This window comes from Apis mellifera, linkage group LG1, assembly GCF_003254395.2.
Source record: "Apis mellifera strain DH4 linkage group LG1, Amel_HAv3.1, whole genome shotgun sequence".
NCBI lineage: Eukaryota > Metazoa > Arthropoda > Insecta > Hymenoptera > Apidae > Apis > Apis mellifera.
Genome location: NC_037638.1, coordinates 714846 through 737579, shown reverse-complemented (window position 1 = coordinate 737579; position 22734 = coordinate 714846). Strand labels below are relative to the sequence as shown.

Below are 22734 nucleotides of genomic sequence, written 5' to 3'. Positions count from 1 at the left end.
TCTCTTCCGACTTGCACAAGCCTCCTTGGAGACGCGTTCCCACGTGAACCGCGCTCATTTATCACCAATTATCTGCACAAGTGATTTCGGCAGCATTGTCCGTGCAAACATCTTCTCGATCGCTTCGAATCGTATTTCTCCTCGAGTTGGAAAACTTATCTCGAACAAAGTTTATCGAAATAAATATTTACTTTACGTAGCTGTTGATAACCTTTCGCCGCTACGATTATTGTCATTGTTTCGAGCGATAAATTATTCCCAATCCATCGAAAGATAAACTTTGATTCTCAATTTAAGAACGAAAGAAAATAAATGCTTCTGAAGCTTTCGAAGCTTCGAAGAATGGTAATCGAAGCATTGTATTGTATTAATAATTAAGACGCCGAGTTATTAATATGAGACGCTGGAATGACGTAAAAAATCGAAGGGCGTTAAATTATTCATCGAGAAACAGCTGTATTCTGTTTTTAGATTATAAGTTGTGACATCGTTTAGCTTTTAATTAGTATCGACGAGATATCACGCGAATCCAAGAATAAAATTATCGAAATCCAACCGAAGGAAAATGGATTAAAGAGAGATGCTTTGAGATAAAAATCTCTAATCTGTGAAAAAATTTACTCTTTCGAAAAAGTGAAATCTTTTACATAACCTTCTTAACGACCTGTTAAGAAATCTCAATTATCATAATTTATCCACAATTTTACCGAACCAAAATAATTTTATGTTATTCCAATCGTGATACACGCTTTATTTCTTCTTTTTTTCTTCCAAATTATTCCATTAGAAATTCAAACGAATAATCGTCCAAACGATTAAAATACACATTTTCCTAATATCCATCACCATATCTTTTCCTTTCCCCTTCTCTTTTCAAAATATTCACTAGCTCCGTGTCCGAATACTTGCTGTAGGTATTTGCCTTTTACGATTACCGGTGTTGCTAGGTGTTAACGAGCGAATAAATACAAAGTTGCCCCGCAACCTTGCTGGAAACCGAACGATGGAAAGTCTGGCCAGATATCAATTCGTTGGAACGAGTGCTCGGAAGCGGCGCGCACAACTAGGAAGCAAGCTGAAGGAAGGGGACAAGTTGCGCCGCCGCCATTCGGACTCGAGAAACGGTATCCGCGCTCCTTTTCTTCCTCTTCTTCCCTTTTTTTTTATCAACTTTCCACCGCTCGATCGATCATCCTTCTCCACGATAACTGAACAACAACCAGGATTCCTGCAACAACAATAACAAGATAATGCAATAATATAATACAATCTTTCGAGTCGAAAGAGCAGGTGGACAACGAGTCGTCCGTGGAACATCCAGGCGAAGCTCTAGCAATATTTCTAAATCGCGACGTATAGGGTGTCCCAAAATTAACGTAAGATTTGCCGCCATTTTTGCATCAAGTTGTTGGCAATCCTGAGAAAAGAACAATTTGACAGTTTGAGAGTTTAGGGTTGGTAAAAATGGAACGTTATACGATACAACAATGTCTTCATTATTGAACGATATTTTAAAAATAATGAAAGCGACGAAGCACATCACCTCGATGGCTTTAATCGCCAAAATTGTTTGGGGTTCGGAAAAGCTACGTGTGATTAGCGAAAAACAAATGCACCTACAACGTGTCATTGTTTGATACGGATTTTGGGCAGGTATTATTGGACTATACTTTTTTGAGAACGAGGCTAGTCAAGCAGCAACTGTTAATGGTGTTCGATATCGCGACACGATAACACAGTTCTTCCCGCCGAAATTGGATGATATCAATGTGGCCGATACGTGGTTTTAACGTTTTTAAGACGATGTCACGTGCCATACAGCCAATGAAATGATTCAATTACCGCACGAGACATTTCCTGTACTCTCTCGTTTCGATGATCAGAATTGGCCCCCTAGATCGTGTGATTTAACGCCATTAGATTTCTTCTTATGGAGTTATTCGAAGTGAAAGGTCTATGTCGACAATCCTACAACCACACGTGTATTACAAGAGGAAATTAAATGCATCGATGAAATTCAGCCATCATGCAGAAAGATGATGATGCATATGTGCCAGCAAATAACCCTATCCTACGTACTTTAATTTTTCACTTAAAAAATAAATATCTGAAAATTTTCTTTTATATTTAATTCAAATCTCGCGTTAATTTTGAGACACTCTTTGTATGTATATACATATAAGTACTTGCATTACAAAAGGAAATTAAACGCTATATCGACGAAATTATCCACGATTATGCAGAAAGGTGATGAAAAATTTGGACGAAAGAGTGCCATAAATAACTCTATCCTACGTACTTTAATTATTCACTTAAAAAGTAAATATCTAAAAACTTTCTTTTATATTTAATTCAAATCTCGCGTTAATTTTGAGACACCCTTTACATTTCAATCGTTACACACGCGTTAACCGCATGCTTCGACCGCGTTCGAGCATCGTCCAATCGGTTTGCTCGCTTCGTTCTTCTTCTCGATGATTTCACACACCTTTCTCGCGACGAAAAAGGGACCAAGTTACTCTCTCTCGTGAGTGAAATTCGCAAGAGGAGGTGCCACGTAGGTGGGCGCGTAGGAGCTATCCGTCTCTGCTTCTCCCGATCGATTAGGAATATAGGAATCGCGGTGTGGACAGAGAGGGACAGATCCGCGGGGTTCTATAACGAGGGGACGTGTAACGCCCACGCGATCGCTCTGGTATCCGCACTTCTACCTCCCTTCCCTTCCCTCCCCTCGTCGAGAGGGAAACGCGATGACGGGGAAGAAAAGAAAGAGAGAGAAAGAGAGGAAGGGACGCGTTTCTAACGAACGCTGCCCGCTGGATTTATGTCGCCGTTTATCACGCCGCCCGATGAAAACGTAAGCCCCCGGGCAAAGGAGTTAGAGGGAGTAGCCACGCTGATACCCTCCGCCCCCTTCCCCCTTATATTGTGTTATTATTCCTGGTACACCGGGCCCCGTCGCTGGTAACTCGGTAGCCGTCTTACCGGCTTCGTTCCCCGCTGTTCGAGCTTAGAGCAACTTGTTCCTCGTTAACTCCTCTCCCTTTCCACGCGTGGATTTATATAACCATTATGTTATATATGCTCGTAGCCTCGATGGATCGGATTCGGGAAGGAAAAGCGCGTTTAATTTTCATTTACGAGTCACAGTTTTATTAGAGAGATAGAGATATGGAGGTCGTTATATCCTCCTCGGATACGTTTGAATAAGAACGAGTGACACGTTGTTGGGTGTAAAGGTGTAATGCATCTTGCCTCGATATTAGAATCTGTAAAATTGTGCAATAGGTATGTCGAGTTAGTGGAGAACAGAGATGGGGAAGGTTTAAGCCTTTGAATTTCAACAATGACTCTCGGTCACAATTTGAACAATATTTATTTACGTTTGATTTCTTTTAGAATATCGTTTTATAAATAGGTTCCTAAGCTCTTTACGTATAATCTTGAGATGTAGAATAATATATTTTTTATTATTTAGAAATGAGTCGATGAAATTGGTTCAAGTGAAGACGAGCTTGATTTATTACTTTTATTCGCAAAGAAATTAAGGATAGGGAAAGCAATGATGAGCATGGAGATGAGATAAGAGGTGTAAGAAGAATCTGCAGGACCGCGAGTATCTTCGAATATGAATGAACCATTAGATTTCTTTTAAACTATTTCTTAAACTAATTAACGAAATCATTAACGAAACAAATAATTATGCAATAAAAAAGTTAGAAGCAAAAGCACCATTGCTCTACTTGACAAATCGAGGATGCATCTTGGTAATTGCTTCATAAAATATCGCGCAAAACAGCAATATAGGACTTTAATATTCAATAATTTTTTCTTATAAGTTTTATGGGGTGTGAAAGCATAAATTCCACCGAACACGTAGGCTCGAATCGTCTGTTTCCATAACTTTAATAATTCATCGTTTAAAAATCACAGGGATAGACTACGAAGAAATGTTATCTAAGCGCTTTAATAAACCAATTACTCGAATTATTATTTCTAACAATTTTCAACTCTGGTAGAGAAGTTCTATATCGAGAACGAAAGGGAAAGGTATCTTTCGCGAGCGCGGTTGCGGTTTCCGCGCTTTTCCCCCGTTAAATGGAATAATGGGAAAAAAGTATTGGCGTAGAGGGAGTAGAGAGAAGAAGGGGGGAGGGAAGATGTTCAAGGCTAAACTTTAACGTGTAACCACGGCTACGGGTTTTAACGGCTATAGTTACGCGGCCAACCGCGAAGGGAAACCGAGAGAGCCGGGCATCATACGGGTTTGCCACGCTGTTGAATCTTCTCGAGCGATTTCGAGAAAATTCGGGAATCTTTTCCAGAGACAACTCGTTTCGTTCGCCTTTCGTTTATATTTCCCGCCTCATCAATTGCATCCCTCTCTGAAGTTATCTCGCTATTCGTAAATTTAACGAGCTCGAACAACGCGAAAAACAGGCTGTGAAGCTCGGGACGCAGCCTATAAATTGTGCCGGACGAGCGGAGCTTCGTTTGAACAACACAACGCCGCAACATTCGACAAATAAACCTCTCCATTAAAGAACCACTTAACCCCCGCTTATCTTCCATACCCTCAGCTCCTCTCTTGCAACAACGTTTACAAATCATCGACTAATTGTACGCGTTTTCCAGTAGCCGCCGATTAATACACGGCACTGTAGAGTCGAGTCTCGAGTCCTGTGACTCAAGGAGGGGGAGTTAGATTCCGACGGACGGCCTCGGCCAGTCGCCGAAGGCGCTCCGCACCACCGCCTTTCCGCCGATTTCCGCCGATTCATTCCGCGCGCACCGATCCGCGCACACTCGTGCATCATCATTACACGAACGCGGCGCGTAATTACAGCTTCCGCCGTCTAAAGCAAACTAATGACCCACCGGCAATGATATTCGATCCCCGATCCCCGGCGTCAGACGTGACGTCCATCTCTCGGACGTGTACACGGACAGCCAGAGAAATCGCTCTTTTTTCCCTCCCCCTCATCCCCTCCTCCTCCTCCTGCCCGCCTCATATTCGTCCGAGGACGAAGCGAAAAGAGTTGTTGTATTTTCTTACAAAATGTACATTCTAACGCGTGTATATACGTTGTTTAATTAAGCGAGCTTGATGAGCAGCAGTGATCCTCCTGATGTCGGAGGACGAGGCGTCGATGATCTCACGCGTGCACGTGCAGAATTTCTTTTCTTTTTTTTTTTTTTATATTATATATTCGTACGTAGAAGAATGGAAGTATTGTAAAATGTACATTCTGCGTATATATATATATATATATATTTTTTATTAGGTAAATTAATGATTCTCGGATGTTGATCTCAGAAATGTATCTTTCAATGTATATTCTTTATTAAATAAATTAATCCATCAGCAATATTGTACTCGATTTTTGACATGTCAGATTGTTGATCTTAGAAATTTATATTCCAATGTGTTCTTCATTAAACAACTAATGATTCAGTGGCAATATTGTATTCGACTTTTGACGTCAGATTGTTGATTTCAGAAATGTACTTTTCAATATATATTCTTTATTAAACAAATTAATCCATCAGCAATATTGTACTTGATCTTTGACGCCAGACATTTATCTCAGAAATGTATATTCCAATGTATATTCTATATTAAATAAATTAATGATCCTCCGGCAGTATTATATTCGATCTTTGGCACATTGATCTCAGAAATGTAGCTTTCAATATTCTTTATTAAATAAATTAATGATCCTCCGGCAATATTGTACTCGATTTTTTATTGTCAGATTGTGATCTCAAACGTGGAGAGAATCGGTGTTATATTTTGTTTAAAATATATATTTTAAAATGTACTTATTCTTTATTAAACAAACTAATAATCCACTGGCAATATTGTATTCGACCTTTGACGTCAGATTTCACAAATGTACATTTCAATGTATACGTATATTTATATTAAACACACTAATGAATTACCAGAAATATTATATTCGATTCTATGGGATCAACGTTGATGTCAGACACGAAATGTAGCAAAGAGAATGCAGATGTGTATGGAGAGAGCTCCAAGAGAACTTCTTTTTATCTTATTCATATCAGAATCATCAAAGAGACATAGTTATATATTTTATTTAAAAAATATTTTTTAACGTGTATATATTTATATTAGACAAACTGATGATCCAACAGATTAAATCTTCGATTCTATTATATATCCTTTCTCAATCTGTCGTATCATTATACACATACTCCTTTTTGGTATCCAAGAATCGAAAAGGATCTTGAACATTCAATTGCACGTGAATAAAAGAATTCTTCTTTATTCAAATTGTACATCGATAAGAAACTTCAACAAATTTTCCGCGGATACGTTCGAGAAATGGAGGGAAATTATGAAAAAGAGAAAGAGAAAGAAAAAGGAACATCTACATCTTCATCGATTAGCGATGCGACCTGTAGGAGAGCGACGTGTAGGAAGCTCGGAATCCATTGTACCAGGAATCGACGTCTCCCGACCCTTTCATCGTCCTCCTCGGCCAGCAACCAGCAACTGGAGAACGCTCCCCGGGGAAAACCGGGGACGACGCGGGGAATGCGATTTGATTCCTTTAGAATCTCGACGGGGGGACGGGGCGACTGGCGATTTCATTTCTCGAAACGGCGCGCATGACCTTCAAAGGAGAGTTCAGGATGGCCGATTCTGGAAACAGAAGGGGACGATGGGACACTTGTACCAGCTTTGTAAAAACCATTATCGCCAATTAGAACCGCGATTTGTCGATTCCGCGTCGTGTGAAAATCCCAACACGCTTCCATCCATCGCCTGGATTCCCTTTTTTTCCCTCCCCTTACGCGCTTCAAACCCTTTTAATTTCCTTCCACCCCTTCCTCCTTTACATGTAAATGTAAATTCACTTCGATGACGATTAACGCGTGCGTTTTTAAATTTTAATTCAAAGTCTATATTTTACAAATTCAGCTGAATGGAGCAATGGAATAAAGTGATCATCGGATCTTTGGTAAATCTATGTATAAATTAATTTAGACGACGATGGATGTGCGTATTTACCTTAAATTTTATCAAAGTGTTATATTTTACAAATTCAGCTGAATGGAAAAGTGGAAGAAGGCGATCTTTGGTAAATGTACGTATAAATTAATTTATATTAATTTTGCCTTAAATTTTATCAAACTTTTTTTAGAAATTCAGCGCAATGGAAGAAGACGATAATCGAATTTAATAAATGTACGTATGAATTAATTTCAACGAGGATGAACATGTGCGTCTTTGCCTTAAATTTTATCAAAGTGTTATATTTTATAAATTCAGCTGAATGGAGAAGTGGAAGAAGGCGATCTTTGATAAATGTACGTATAAATTAATTTCGACGACGATGGACGCGTGCCTTAAATTTTATCAAAGTTTTTTTATAAATTCATCGGAAGAAGACAATCATTGAATTTTTTATAAGCATCGGATCTTTGATAAATCTACGTGTAAATTCATTTCGAAGATGAATATGTACGTCTTTGCCTTAAATTCAAAGTGTTTTTTTACAAATTCAACACAATGGAGAAGTGGAAGAAGGCGATCTTAAATTTTATCAAAGTATTATATTATATACAAATTCAGCTGAATGGAGCAGTGGAAAAAGGTAATCATCGAATTATTGATAAATCTACTAATGGATGGACGCGCATCTTTACCTTAAATTTTATCAAAGTTTTTTTACAAATTCATCAGAATGCAAGAAAGTAATCATCTTTGCTAAATATACCAAAAATGTAAATCGATTTGAATGATGGGCGCGTGCGATCTTAAACTTTATCAAAACTTTATACTATTCTAGAAGTTCGGCGGAATGGAGCAGACGATAGAACTACGAGGCGATCATCGGATCTCGGAGGACGTACGAGCTAATTAATCGAATAATCGCACGTGGAATGCAAACAGCGTATAAACGCGTAGAAAAAGATGGATCGATTCGTGTTCACGATCACCTGTGAGTCCGGTGTGTGTCGCGGCGCATGTACACCTCTCCCGCGTACTTATCGATCGCGTTTAATTACAGCTTTCGATAATTGTAGTTTTTAGTCCGAGGCGCTCGCCGATGCCGGCCAACGCGTTCCTATCACGTTTGAATCCTTCTTACTTTTTACCCCAATCCCTTTTTATCCCCAGCCTCATTAGCTCTCGTTTGTCCCCCATCGGCAAAGGATTTTTCTCTCGGATCGATCCGAGGGAATACGAGTCGATTTTATACGTGCGTTTAATCAGTTCTCTCCAACGTTTAAACAGCTTTCTATCGCGCCACGAAATTATCGACGGATAATCGCGCATAAAACGTTTCATTTCTCTCTTTCGCTTGGATTTTCGATTCCTTTCGTAAAAAAAAAGATAACGCCATTCGAGCTTGTTTGCTACATACGCGATTACACTTGCCTTGGCTGTGTTTCTCCTTTCTTTTTTTCCTCTTCCCTCCTCCCCTAGTTTAACGAAGAGAAACTGCTACCGGTATGGCAATAACGCGCCATTGCAACCGCGTGCAACGATTTAATAAGATCCCCGTAACATATATATCGCGGTTCGTGTTACGCTGTAAGTAGCAATTGAGAACGTCGTATAAATCAGTTATCGCCGTGTTATTGAGTTGGCGCGGATCCGAATATGTTTGCCGCCGTTAATCTCCCCCCGTTGAGAGAAAGGGGGCTAGTTAAAAATTGGTTAATTCGAGTAAATATACTCGTTATGAACGACAATTACTCATAATCGATCCTTGATGCAAATTCAATCAGTCGATTATTTTATTCCGAGCAATTAAAATTATCGAGGTAAACAGTTTCGAGATCTCGTTTCCTTTCGAAATTCGAGGAGGAGGAGGAGGAGAATCCTCGAAAGAGGAGAAACTTCCCTTTCTCGAATCTCGGATTTCTTAAACATCGCCGTTTCTTTTTTTCTCTCTCTCTTTCTTTTTTCCACGCGTTAAAATTGCGCGCTCGTAGAGGAAGAAGAAGAAGAAGAAAAAAAGGAGGGAAACACGTTGCAGCAGGCTCCTCGTTCTAACGAATAGCGAGGCTTTTTGCCGCGGAGCGACGTGATAACGATTCGTGGGGAATGCGGAGGGAAAAATGGCGGATCCCGTGGCCATCAGCGGCCACTCCGCTCTTCCCTTTCTTTGCGGTATCGTCCACTTTACTTTCTAGCGTCCCTGATGAACCGCGCCGGTACGTGAGACTTGTTATATACCCGCCGCTCGCAACCGAGGGGACGAAGGAACAATCAAGACAGGCGGAAAAGCTCATCAACCGGGGGAGAAGAGGAAGAGATTAGGATTGAATCGGAGGCAGGCCTGTCCGGCTGGAAAAATGCCGGCTGGGTGGATGATTTATGCTCGCGACGTTCGATTAACGAGGGGAGGGGAGGGAAAAAGTTGATTCTCTCCTTTCCTTTTTTTCCTTTTCGTTAATCACGCGATAAATGTCCTCTCACTTTTGCATTATTGCCGTCCAAATGCATACATGATTATTTTAAATAGGTAAAAATAACGTAGAGTATCGAATGATTTTCTATTAGAGATTAATCAGGCGCGAAAAATGATCGAAAATCGTTGAAACATTTTTTTATCCGTGAAAAGGAACGTCATCGCGGAAGCCGGTAAAAATAAGAATAAAAAAAAAGAGGAAGAGGATGGAGAAGAAAGGAGCAAGAAGCAGAGAGATCGTATCATAATTGATCATCGACGGGATATCTATTTCGTTAGCCGACTACCGTTGAGATCGATCGGTTATCGAGAATCGATCGGGAAATCCTTGGCAGTCGTAGAAATCTTGCATCTAACCGTTCCAAGATATGACGTTGATTGCTCGTGGCGGAGGATGAACAGCGCGAGTCGATGACCTCGAGGGTGCCACGAGAGGGGAAGGGGAGAGGAGAACAGAGGAGAGGAGGACTATCGAGGAAAAGTGGATTTCCATTAGACGTCGATCCTTTGCGTGACTGATCATGTGGCACGTGTTTCCTCGTAATTTGCACGTATAAGCGAGAGAAAGAAAGAGAGAGAGAGGAAGCGAGTATTACTTTTCTTTACAACAAACGAGGAGGGATCGATGAGGAATTCGAGTTGGTTCGTTGAACTATAAAAAGCGCAATTAAGCCGGCGTGAATCACGGTGGCCGGAGTCAAAAGCCGAAATTTCGTTCGGAGGAATTTTAATTGCCCTTCAATTATCCCCGAAACTCGGCCAACGAATCTAATCCTAATCGCAGAACCGTCCTTGGACGGATTTCAATCGAAACGAATCTCTCAACGTGATCCCTCCTCTTTCCACGGGGAGGGATAGAAAGGATAGAAAAATGAGAACGTTTTCAGTGAAGAGAATTTTTCCATCAAAAATTATTATTACAGTGGTATAAAAATTCGAAAGGCTCGATTACTCGAACCAACGGGCGGATCAACTCGAGTCGACGTGTTTTAATCTTTTTTATTAATATTTACGAGCGTTGGAGAAGGTGGCGGAGAAGAACAACGTATAAAACGCGGGACGAGAGGAGTTCTCGGATGGCGGGTTGGGGAGGGGGCAGCTCCCCCCTCCCCACCCCCTGCCACAATACCTTTACTCTTCAAGGTGAATTTGTCGATAACGTCCCACGCCTACCCGTCCGAATAATTAATCACCTGTACCCGATGAACTGACGTACCGTTAGAGAGAAGCTTGCCCTCGGGCCACGTTCATCTTCTAACGGGTGGAAAACAATTTTGGGAGCGTAATGGCCGCCCAACATCAAAGAGACCAATTAGAGGCCGGAGGCTTTATGGATCGCGGATTTAATCGTGGATTATCTTCAACGACGAGTTGAAGTTGTGGTGAAGAGAGAAAAAAAAGAAGAAGAGAAAAGAAATGACCCCTTTTCACGATCTTTATGATCCAACGTTCTGATTAATTCGAAATGCGTAATTAAAAAAAAAAAAAGGAAGAAGAAATAGAAGAAGAGAAGACAAACTGATTTTTTTTTTTAAACTTGTTACATCCGGAATATCGGAGGATGTAATGCGAGGATCAAGATTGTGAAACTGGAAATTATAGAACGTAACCCGGCGAGAAGGTAACACGATATCGCCGAATTTTACAGAGAATTTTTATGCGGCCATTTAATGGCGTTTTAATCGCGCCGCCTCGCCTCGCTTGATTAAGCAGTAAATTCGCGTATTCATAAACCACCATGCTTTACGAACGTGAAATCTTCTTTCTGCGTATGCGGAGGGGAACTGTTCATGTAATTTTCATCTGCTAGCAGTCTCGAATTTCTGGCAGCATCTTCCTTCTTACAAATATTACTCGCAGCTTGGACACCAATCATGGAATCACGTCACGATTTACGGGGGCAAAGATGGATTAAAATAGATATTCCACTTCATAGAGAGAGGATAGGATCAGCCAATTCTCTCCCTTTCTCGAAAATTTCACTCCATCTTTCGAAAAAACTGAACTCGTCGAAAACAATTTTCGCGTTCCTCGCATTTGGTGTGTCTCAAAGGTTTCTCCTCCTCCTTCTCCTTTTTTTTCCGTCTACTTTTTTCATTATCCGGTACAAGAATAACAGTTACGCCTGGCACATTGTAGAGGCTTCCCTCAGAATGCCAGACTTGCTGCATGATGTTCGGAAATGAAGGAGGCGTGTGAACGAGAGAACCAGCTCCGGAGTAAAGAAGCAGGGACAAAGGAAGAAAAAGAAAGAGACGATAACGACAAAGAAGAAGAAGAAGAAGAAGAAGAAGAAGAAGAAGATGAAGAGCGGTAGTGAGGGGTCTCTGTATCAGCTACCTGCGAAACCACTCTCCAACGAGCTATATATCGCGGGTCCCTCCCCCGCGCGGTATCGCTTTAATTTTAAATTAAAATTCATGAGCGGGTTATTACCTTTTTTCCCCGGATCGAATTACACACTTTTTCGCCCCGGAACCGCGCCAATTCTGACGTGTCTACGCGTGCGTAGTATCACGAATATTCGGTTAACCTTCTCGTTAAGAAGGAATTTTTATCAGAAAACTCGAAGCCGTTTCAATATCGTAGCAAGAGTTAATCTCTTCGATCCAAGGAATTTCTCTTTCAAATTTTTTTCGATCGAAAGTGATACCGATTCAAGGTAAAACGATCGCTCTTTGCAACAGCCTCGATCAAAATTATCACTTCACGGATAATGCTACTATATTTTAAAGGATATCATACTCCAGTATATGTATTATGTAGCTTGATAACGTGAAAATCGAGGAATCGAAGTGACCGGGCGGAAATTTTCGAGAATTCTATTAAAAGAGCGCGAGGCTCTCTCGTTGCCGATGACTCGAGAAACGAGATCGTCGATTCGGTTGGGATCCCTTCGCCAGAACGAAGCGTACCGCGTCATTAATTAGTGCCGCGTCTCGAGGATTCATTTGGGCCCCGGTAATGAAACTCGGCCAACACGCAAGCAACCGAGGAACCCAACTGGACGAACGGTGCCGGTAAACGCACGATCGAGCCGTAAACACGCGCCCTTCTCGAGGAAGAAAGGATGGAGAGTGTTCACGATGCTTCTCTATTTCATCGACGCACAATAGCGGACAAAGTGGGTGCAACGGAGCCGCCTTAATTCGAGCTAAGCAGCTTTTCCAAACCTACGCGGGGATTATTCGTGGCCTACGTTTCTCCATTGTGGAGACGGGCTCCGCAAAAATTCGCCTCGATCGTTCCAGCCTCTCGTTTCTTCCTTTCCGAAGGAAAAATTCTTTAAAAAAGAAAAGAAAGAAAGAAAAGTTCAGGCTCCTTTGTTTAAGGCCAACAAATTTAGATCGAGCGTATGCTGAGATGCGAATCGTAGATAAGTTCGTTGTTTCGAAGGAATAGCGGCCGACTGGTAAAAGCCGCGATAAAAATCGTTTCTCCCATTCGCGTTATTCGCGTGCAATCCGCAACTACATGTACAGGTTTGATTAAGGGGTAATCGAAGCGAATATACGGCGTACAACGCGGATCGTGTCCGCATAATACAGATGCCAGAAAGTGAAACTACCCGGCATCGATAAAGGGAGAACGGTGTCGGAGGAAACCCGTTCCCACGTCCCGAGGCGCGCTTGTCTAGGAGCGCGTGGGCGAGCGCGTAACCGAGGGAAGCAAAAGCCGGTCGAGACCGTTTCCAGATGTAACGAGCGCGCCGCTTCTGCGCGGCGTGGGTGGCTTGGAAATGTCTGGAACAGCGGATACCTGCGTCCCGCTGGCCCGTAATTCGAGCCTTGGTCAGGTGCGCCGGCTCGATTACCTTAATTCTCGAAACTCGTTCTCATCTCGATTTACCGGTCATCCGCGACGCGTTACTCCGAAACGTTATATCCATTTCTTAAGAAGTTGCGGTGGCAGCACCACAGATTCATCCTTACGAACCGATATTCACGAACCGATATTCCGTTCCACGTTTTTTCAACACGTTGAAATTATTATACTCTGTGTCTGAAATTAGTCGAATTACTCTGCGACGAATAAATATTTCACTCGTAACGTTTTCTTCTCTTAAAGTTAAACGCTTTAAATCGTATCGCGGTATTAAAATTTAGAAAGTACACAAAGTCGACCGAGTTGATCGATTTACGCGTAAACAAACGCGTATACGGACAGTCATAGGTCGAGCGGCGCGCATGCGCACGGGATCGCCGCTGATGTATGTCACACGGTTTGTACAGTTAACCGTTCGATTCTCCTTGCTTTCTTTACGACCATTATTCTCACGACCGGAGTGTATTTCCCGAGTGAAATATCGAGCGAACCGTTTTATCCACCCTGGAAAATATTTCCACCAAGGAAAAAGGAGAACGTGAATGCGAAATATTAACGAGGGAAAAAACGAACATTTCTACGGATTCCACTCCGCTTATTCTGGAATCACGTACGAAACTTCTTCCCCTCCCCAATATTTTGATTTAGATATCCGTCCCGATCGAGCGCGCGATATTAACCGCGAATCGGCGGGTTAACGAGCGAGTAAATAGAAGAGTTTGGAGGGGGGGAAAAAAGGTGGAGAAGAAGAAGCGATCGTAACGACGACGGCGCATAAGGCACCGGTGACATTAACTGGCCGGTAGATTAACCATGGGGGAATAAGTACCCGGGGCAACGGCACTCGTCGCCCGTGGAATTAATCCGTGCGTGTAAGCATCGGCGACGGACGGGCGAAGGCTAGAGAGAGCTTGTTAAAACTTTAGTTAATCACGGGCTGGACATCGGTCACACGTTGTCGTGCTTAATTCGCGACGTGCCGTGCCGTGCCGTGCCGTGCCATGCCATGCCGTGCCGTGCGCCCCTTCCCATCTCTTCTTCCGTTTATCCATCTTCCTTCTTTATCACGCGCTCCTTCCCATCCCCGATAGATGTATCTCGGTCTTCGTATCGCGGAGCTGAAAACTCAATTACAGCTTAATGAATTGGCGCGGGACGCGAGGGAAGCGAGCGGACCCGAACCAGAAGATCCGGAGAAGGACGAAGAGGCTCGGTAACGAGGCGGACGCCGCGTTCCTCGTCGAGATACCAGATTCCAGATAGCGAGATCGAGGGAATCGATTCCCTCAGCGGCTTCGAACGAGAAATCTTTCGACGAGGGCGAATTTCATTTCCTCCCACGATCGCTTTTACTCGTTCGAGGAGAGAATAGACACGCACGTGGCGTATCCGGCGTTGAAGTTACCAGAGAGGCGTTGAAATTACCGAACGAGGCGCGTGCGCGCCACTCGTCCTCGCCCCTCCGTGTATTATTTTCCATATCGGTTAATCGAATCGATTTTTACGAAGAAGCACCGTCGAAGAGTGACGGATCTGGCGCATATTTCAAAATATTATATCCCGAATAACGATCTGAATATTTTTTTTTTACGAATATATTATCGATATTCGTTCCAGGGTGACGGCCGGCGTATAAAGTATTATAAAATACACGCGATAACGCGGTAGAACGCGTGCTGCAAGAAGGTAGAACGAAAATATTCGTTTCTACTCGAAACGAATTATTGGCATCGCTAAGTTTCATCGATAACTCCTCTCCGGTTACGACACTTGCTAATCAATCGGGCCGATAATATCACGGGGGGAAAAAATATGTTGGAGAAGATAAGGGGAATGGATTTATAGGAGCGGTGTTTTTATGGATACACGCGTTCGAAATGTCCAACCTGATCGCGGTTACCCTGCCAACGATGCATTTTAGGCGTGCGCCAGAAAACTTGTTTGCTACGCGTCGCCTATATATATATATATATATTACCAGTGTCAGTTTTATCGATTCGTTTCGACGAGCTCCATCGAGGGAAATCGTGCTACCGTTGCTACAATCGACCGTCTCCTTATCCTAAAGTTACGTCCTTCTCCTCTACATTCATAGATTATATTTTCCTCTCTCGCGTCGACAAACAACGAATCTTCCTTCTAGAACGATCTTCTTAGAATAGTTTCGTTTAAAAAGCTTTCGAAAAAAGTGTTGCCACACATCTAGAAAGCTCTCGATTCGATTTCAACCACAGGAGGGGGGAAAAAAGAGCGGAGAGAAAGAGAGTTATCCGGCGCGAAACAGTTCGATCCGGATCCCAGAGATTTCGGGGATGCGAAATTACCGCGAGGAACGATCGCGCAAAGAAAAGTTACGGCGGATAAAAAAGGGGCGCAGCTGCTTCCCTTCCCCGTACTTCCTCCTTCGCCCGCCATTTATTTCTCGGCCAAGTGAAATTAAGTTTTATATCCAGCGGCCGTAACGAGCCTCGCCGAGAAACTACCAGTGGCCAGCGATGATGACTCGCGCCGGCCCAGATTTCCTTCAGTTCCCATCGCAAAATCGAGGATTAACGAGTGCTCTCCTCTCGATCGAGGGAAGGATAAACGGCGCGTTTCGGCAACCTTTGCTCCTCGAGGTTAATTAATGAACGCGGATCCGATAAGTTTGACCGACCACCTCGATCCGGAGATTTCTTCTTCTCAACCTGCACGCTACTTGAGCCGCCGTTATCTCTCTTCCTATCGTTTCGAGATTTTTCTCCAATCGAATACGGGTCTCTGGAATAGAATTTCGGATGTTGCTACTAAAACGGAACGGCGAGTTATTTATATAATTCTTGTCGATGAGTATATCGTTACTCGAGAAGCTGCTCGTCGAGATCGTTTCAGCTCGGCTCGGATGGACGAGGGTAGAGACGACGAAAGGCTGGGACTCAAGGACGGGAGTGATTTCCAGAGAGATTATAAGAGCATGTCCGGGCAACTATAGGCATTTATTGCAAGCGCGTTAAAGGTTCGTAGCCGTCGCGTGGGCGGCCACCGATAGAGTCTACACGCTTCTCGGCATGTGCGAGTTGGTTGCTCGACTTTTTCGATTAGCCTCTTCCATACCTCTCTCTCTCTCTCTCTCTCTTTCTTTTCTTTTCCTCGCGAGGGATCGACGCGCGTGGGAGGATCGTACGAGAGGGTCCGCTCCGCAGAGCCGAATTTTAATAGCCTGCGCGCACCTTTGAGAGACGAGTCGAGGTCGATCACTTTCGCCATCATTTTCCATTTTCGCGAGGGATTAATTTTAAGAAAAATCGAGGGGAAAATAAGATAAAAAAGTAAGATGGATCAGCGTATAAGTAAGAAAGGGAGGAGATATCGGTACGGTTGTCGGTCGGTATAGTAGCGTTGGGATCGATTAACGTTCGAGTTCAAGGTACTCGAGAAATTATGCACGCCCGTCCTCCCACACGTTCGACGAATGGCCAAGTGGAGCATCGAGTTCACCTATATGAATATGCAACGCGCGTCTAGAGGTATATAAAGGCGCGGTTACACGTGTGGTCCGGTGACGAATGAGACGCGGTGTAAACCGCGCGTGTAAACCGTGCGTGCACCTCGCTCGCTCGGTGCGTGCCGAGGGTGGGGCACGTGGGTGACTTTCCGCTTCCACCCACGCGCCCGCGCGCTCTTTCCACGCTCTTTCCATTTACCACCAACGGCCGATAAATAATAATCTCGGAGAGCGTTCGCGTGGTAACGGATAATTCGGGAAGAAGCGCGGCGTGTGACAGCGGGTTCGGGAAATAAGGGGGTTTTAAAGGTTCTTAATTAACCCGCGGGGTCCCGCGTCGTCGCGCCTCGCTGGAGGACGCTGGCCGCCGTGCTCGATGAATATTAATTGTCGCCTCGTCCGGCCGACGTTATCGCTCGCCTCGCTTCCCCCTTCCGCGTGCCGTAAATAACGCGTTTGACGCGGCTTGTACCGGTAATAATTTATTCCAATTCGACCGTCCCCCGACAGAGGCGGTCACGGTCCACTTTATGCTCGTTTCATCGAGTTAGATCGTCCAACCGAAGAATAGTCGTCGTTTCTTGAGATGCCGAGATCGTTCGAAATCTCGAGTTCTCGATGAGCGAAAGGATATTCGAGTTTCTTGAGAAATTCTTATCAAATGTATACATTTGTATTAAAGGGAGAAAAAATATTCGTTTGATCGAGTTAGATCGTCCAACGAAAGAATATTCGTGTTTCTTGAGATGATTCGAAATGAGTTTGCATTTCGTTTGAGAATATACTGCGTTTCTTGAAAAATACAATATGAAATAGGTATTAAAGAAAAAGAATATTCGTGTTTCTTGAGAAATCGATGATTCGAAATGAGTTTGCATTTCGTTCGAGAATTAAATAATATTCGTGTTTCTTAAGAAATGCGGTATGAAATGTATATTAAAAAGAAGAAAAATATTCGTTTGATCGAGTTAGATCGTCCAACGAAAGAATATTCGTCGTTTCTTGAAAAGTTGATGATTCGAAATGAGTTTGCATTTCGTTTGAGAATATACTGCGTTTCTTGAAAAATACAATATGAAATAGGTATTAAAGAAAAAGAATATTCGTGTTTCTTGAGAAATCGATGATTCGAAATGAGTTTGCATTTCGTTCGAGAATTAAATAATATTCGTGTTTCTTAAGAAATGCGGTATGAAATGTATATTAAAAAGAAGGAAAATATTCGTTTGATCGAGTTAGATCGTCCAACGAAAGAATATTCGTCGTTTCTTGAAAAGTTGATGATTTGAAATGAGTTTGCGCTTCGTTCGAGAATAGAAGAATATACTGTATTTCTTGAGAAATCGATCATTCGAAATGAGTTCACATTTTATTCGAAAATGAAAGAATATTCGTGTTTCTTGAGATGATTCGGAATGAATTTGCATTTCGTTCGAGAATGAAACAATATTCGTGTTTCTTGAGAAATCGATGATTCGAAATGAGTTTGCGCTTCGTTTAAGAGCGAAAGAATATTCGTCGATTCTTGAAAAGTCGATCATTCGAAATGAGTTTACATTTTATTCGACAATGAAAGAATATTCGTGTTTCTTGAGAAATACGGTATGAAATGTATATTAAAGAAGAAAAAAATATTCGTTTGATCGAGTTAGATCGTCCAACGAAAGAATATTCGTGTTTCTTGAGATGATTCGGAATGAATTTGCATTTCGTTCGAGAATGAGATAACATTCGTGTTTCTTGAGAAATGCGGTATGAAATGTATATTAAAAAAAAGAAAAATATTTGTTTAATCGAGTTAGATCGTCCAACGAAAGAATATTCGTCGTTTCTTGAAAAGTCGATGATTCGAAATAAGTTTGCGCTTCGTTGAAGAATGAAAGAATATACTGCGTTTCTTGAAAAATACAATATGAAATAGGTATTAAAAAAAAAGAATATTCGTGTTTCTTGAGAAATCAATGATTCGAATTGAGTTTGCACTTCATTCGAGAATGAAAGAATATTCGTATTTCTAGAAAAATCGATGATTTGAAATGAGTTTGTACTTCGTTCGAGAATAAAGAATATACTACGTTTCTTAAAAAATACGATATGAAATAGGTATTAAAGAAAAACAAATTGAAAGGTATAGGTGTTAAAGAAAGAAAAAGAATATTTTTAAGAAATACAGTATAAAATATTAAATCTCGTTTCTTGAGAATTCGATGATTCAAGTTGAGTTTGCACTTCGTTCAAGAACGAAAGAATATTCGTGTTTCTTAAGAAATACGGTATGAAATAGGTTAAAGAAAAATTTATTAAAGAAAAAGAATATTCTGGAGAAATACGAGTATGAAATATCAAAGAAAAAGAATATTCTGGAGAAAATACAGTGTGAAATATCAAAGAAAAAGAATATTTGTTGAGAAGAACGGTACGCTGGGGATATCGTGCGATAGCCGTGAATAAGGGAATTTATACGGAGTTAACGCAGCGTGCGGATGATCGAAAGGTTGGTCGATCTTGGAGCTCGAGACAAGGGGGTCGAAAATTGGGAGAGAAAAGAAAGGAAAAGTTTTCGGGGTGAAAAACTGGAGGAGAGGCGAGCGCCTCTGCATCCGACAATGGGCCCGGCGGAATAAAGAGGGGGAGAGAGGGTAGGGAGGGTTATATCTGGTCGGACAACGACAATGCCCAACGCGCTCTTTTATGCGTCTTGCGTTGGCGATCGCCTCTTGTTCGCATAAACTGCGTCCAACCAGATAGGCCCCGATGGCCGAACCCCCCCGATTAAAACTATCGATCGATACCTCACACACCGTTCCCTCCCGACACTCGCATTCCCGAGCCCTGTCTTTCGCACTCTTTCGCCGCAAACAACCGATAAATATTCCAAATATCCGAGAAACGGAGTAATTTTAACGGAGAGAGAGAGAGAGAGACTACTTTCTCCGAGAGAAAAACATCAGCGATTAAGATTAATTTCGCGTGGAACGATTTCGAAATCGGGATAATTAAAAGTCGGCTCGTCGAGTATTAATCGAGTCCACGACTGGAGAAGGAGGAGGAGGGGCGGGGATACAAACGACTGCTCGGGGGGAGAGGAATCCTCGACGACACCCGCGCGTGCACGCGAGAGAAATTTCACGCCGAATTTACACGCGCGTCCCGCCTTCCACCTTTATCGCGGCGCGATTCAGGTTTTCAGGGTTGTCGAATCGGTTTCGGTTATCTAAATTGCATCGGAATCGATGTCGATGCCCACGGTTTCCGCCGCGGCGTCATAAACCAACACCTGTTGATACGGACGCGTGTCCAGGGTGGTCTCCAACCTTTTCTGTTCCCGGCCAAACTACGCCTCGACCTGCCCCCGCCCGTCCCCGTTTCAGCTGCCGAACCTGCTTTTCCCTTTTTTCTTCTCTCTCTCTCTCTCTCTTCCTGATCCAATTCTCTTCTTTTCTCGAATTTTCTATTCGAACAATATATTTCAATCGTCCTCGAACATCAGAGAAATCCTCCACACGTAGAGTATCGTGGTTCGAAGCTAAGAATTCGCTGTATCGTAAATCAAAGAAGCGAATCCTTGGAAAGATCTCTCTCTCTCTCTCCAGATGTCGGTTCTCGGCGGCGAGAGTAGTGCTTGTACTCTCCACAACTGCTTCTCGTCGAGAGGCGAGAGAGTCGCTTCGTTACCTTGGAAGGTCGCTCGATGACCTCGAGACTCTTGAAGGCTCACCCACAACCCGACGCGAGCGGTTCCGCGTCGATCCTCGGAGAGGAGAAACAGAGAGGCACGCCGGAGGCGTATCGAGCGTAGCCGCTCCTTTCACCTCGCTGCTAATTATTCGCCGTTCATTATTCAGTGTCGGATTATCGCGTCGGATCCTCGCGCGCCCCTCCCTCCCTTTCCTTCCCTCCTCCTCAACACCCCGGGCTTGTGAACTCGCCTTAACCCCTTCGCCTCGACTCGCCTTCGAGGAACGAGCGCTCGCGAGCGATTAGAGCAGGGGCGTTAATCGGACGATGAATTATTCCGCGAAAGAAGGAATAGGCTCGCCACCATTCGCTATTGGATAGCCGTTAAAAACTCGAGTAGACCGGTTTGAGAAGACGTGGACAGAGATTATCTTGGAAAGAAAGAAAGAAAGAAAGAAAGGAGAGGAAAAGATGTTCGATTCGGGGAGAAATGTTATATAATAAGAATAAAATTGACAGAGATGTAGGCGAAGTTAGTTTAATAGAGCGATAAGGGGACGACGTTGATGACTGTAATCGTTAACAACGACAATTCGCGTACGCGTTGGGGGTGCGTTTATCGGGATGAAGCTTTATTAACCGTACTCCTCTTTTTCTTCTGCGTTTTTCCCCCTGCGCGCGGATGAAGGAGATCGCGGATTGATAGTCGTGGAGAGAAATGGCTGAACGCCGTGTCCGTGGGTGTGATAAATTACGCTTCGCGCGCACCACGTTCCATTCGCACGTTGTAAAAACGTTTTATCGGCGCGTTTTAAACCTCTCACTAATCGAAAACCTGGAGATTCTTGCTCCGCGGAAAGCGATGATGGAGCGAACGTGAAGAAAACTTCCCTCTCTTCCATCTTCTACCATTATTATTATTATTATTATTACGAGGTTTCGTTAAATAACGAATATACCTCTTCCTTCCTTCAAAGATACGAAACGAAATTTTCGTGAAAGGTTCCTCTTCCTCTTTCTTTATCGAGAAAACGATGATGAAACAACGTCCTTCGACGGAAAGCGATGATGAAGCGAACGTGAAGAAAACTTCCCTCTATTCCATCTCCTTCCATTATTATTATTATTATTATTATTACAAGGTTAAATAACGAATATACCTGTTCCTTCCTTCCTTTCCTTCAAAGATACGAAACGAAATTTTCGTGAAAGCGGCTCCTCTTCCTCTTTCTTTATCGAGAAAACGATGATGGAACAACGTCCTCCGACGTGAACGTTGATTGGCAAAGGCGGATGATTTATTCGCGGCTAGAAGCGAGTCGACCGGCTCATTAATTTTCTCTATTAATGAGCGCAATCAGTAGGCGAAACGATGACCGGTTAATTCCGCTCCCGATTACGAATGAGGATCCGAGGGGATGGGGTGGACGAAAGCTGGCAAATCGTCGGACTTGATCTCTATATCAACGCGTCCTCGAATAATAATATTCGCCTTGGCTGAAGATTGATGCGGGACAATCAATTTCTTCCTCGGCTCGCGCCTCCAGAGAAAAACCAACGTTCGACGGTTGATCATGAATCTGAATCTTCGATCCGCGGGGAGGAAGAGAAATCTAAAATTTTTTTTTTTCTCCCTTCGAGCGAGTTTAAAATGGATAAGATTGGACGGGTGCATCTGCCGGGAGGGTTTTTAGTACGTAGTAGAGGAGAGTGATCCCGAGAAGGGGTGTACGAGCATTATTTTTGGGGGTTTCGTCCTTCCTCCTCCCTTTCTTTTTCTTCAGCTGTCCGACAGTTTCCCACGAAGTTCTCCCCGAAGGGGTGGCCCAATGTTTTCGAATGAAGATAAATTTCTCCTCCTCCCCGGGGCTTTCTCCCAGGGAGGAGAGAATTCATTGTCAATTTCCACGACGAGACATTTATCGGGTCGTTAAGATTTGCGTCCGGTTCTTCCTCTTCTCGTTCGTTAGACGAAACTCGCCTCGGTTCCAAGTCGATCGAGATTCGTTTATATATATTCGAGATTTATCTGTATCTTACTTAGACGAGAGGAAAAGGGAAATCAGATCTCGTCTCGCCTCTAATGGATCGTGACACGCGCGCAGTGAAATTAATTATCCCCTTTAACCTTTCGACACTCGGCTCTTCGCCAAAGTAATGACGTTTCATTTATAATATCGTATCTATCGCGAACGAGAGAAAGAATATACACCGTGGAGAGAAGAAAGATGTTGAACGCCTACGGAAGTTTAAAGATAGTACGGTACAAGATAGAGGCACGTGTAACGTGATTAT

At 43.0% G+C, this 22734-nt stretch overlaps 1 long non-coding RNA gene across 1 annotated transcript in view; it reads right to left on the bottom strand.

Moving 5' to 3' along the window:
- Positions 1 to 601: 601 nt before the first annotated feature.
- LOC107965716 overlaps positions 602 to 22734 on the bottom strand; it is a 48483-nt gene continuing 26350 nt past the window's right edge. Inside the window, exon 2 of the long non-coding RNA XR_001706027.2 lies at positions 602 to 1228. This is a non-coding gene — a long non-coding RNA (uncharacterized LOC107965716). The remainder of the gene's footprint in view (positions 1229 to 22734) is intronic.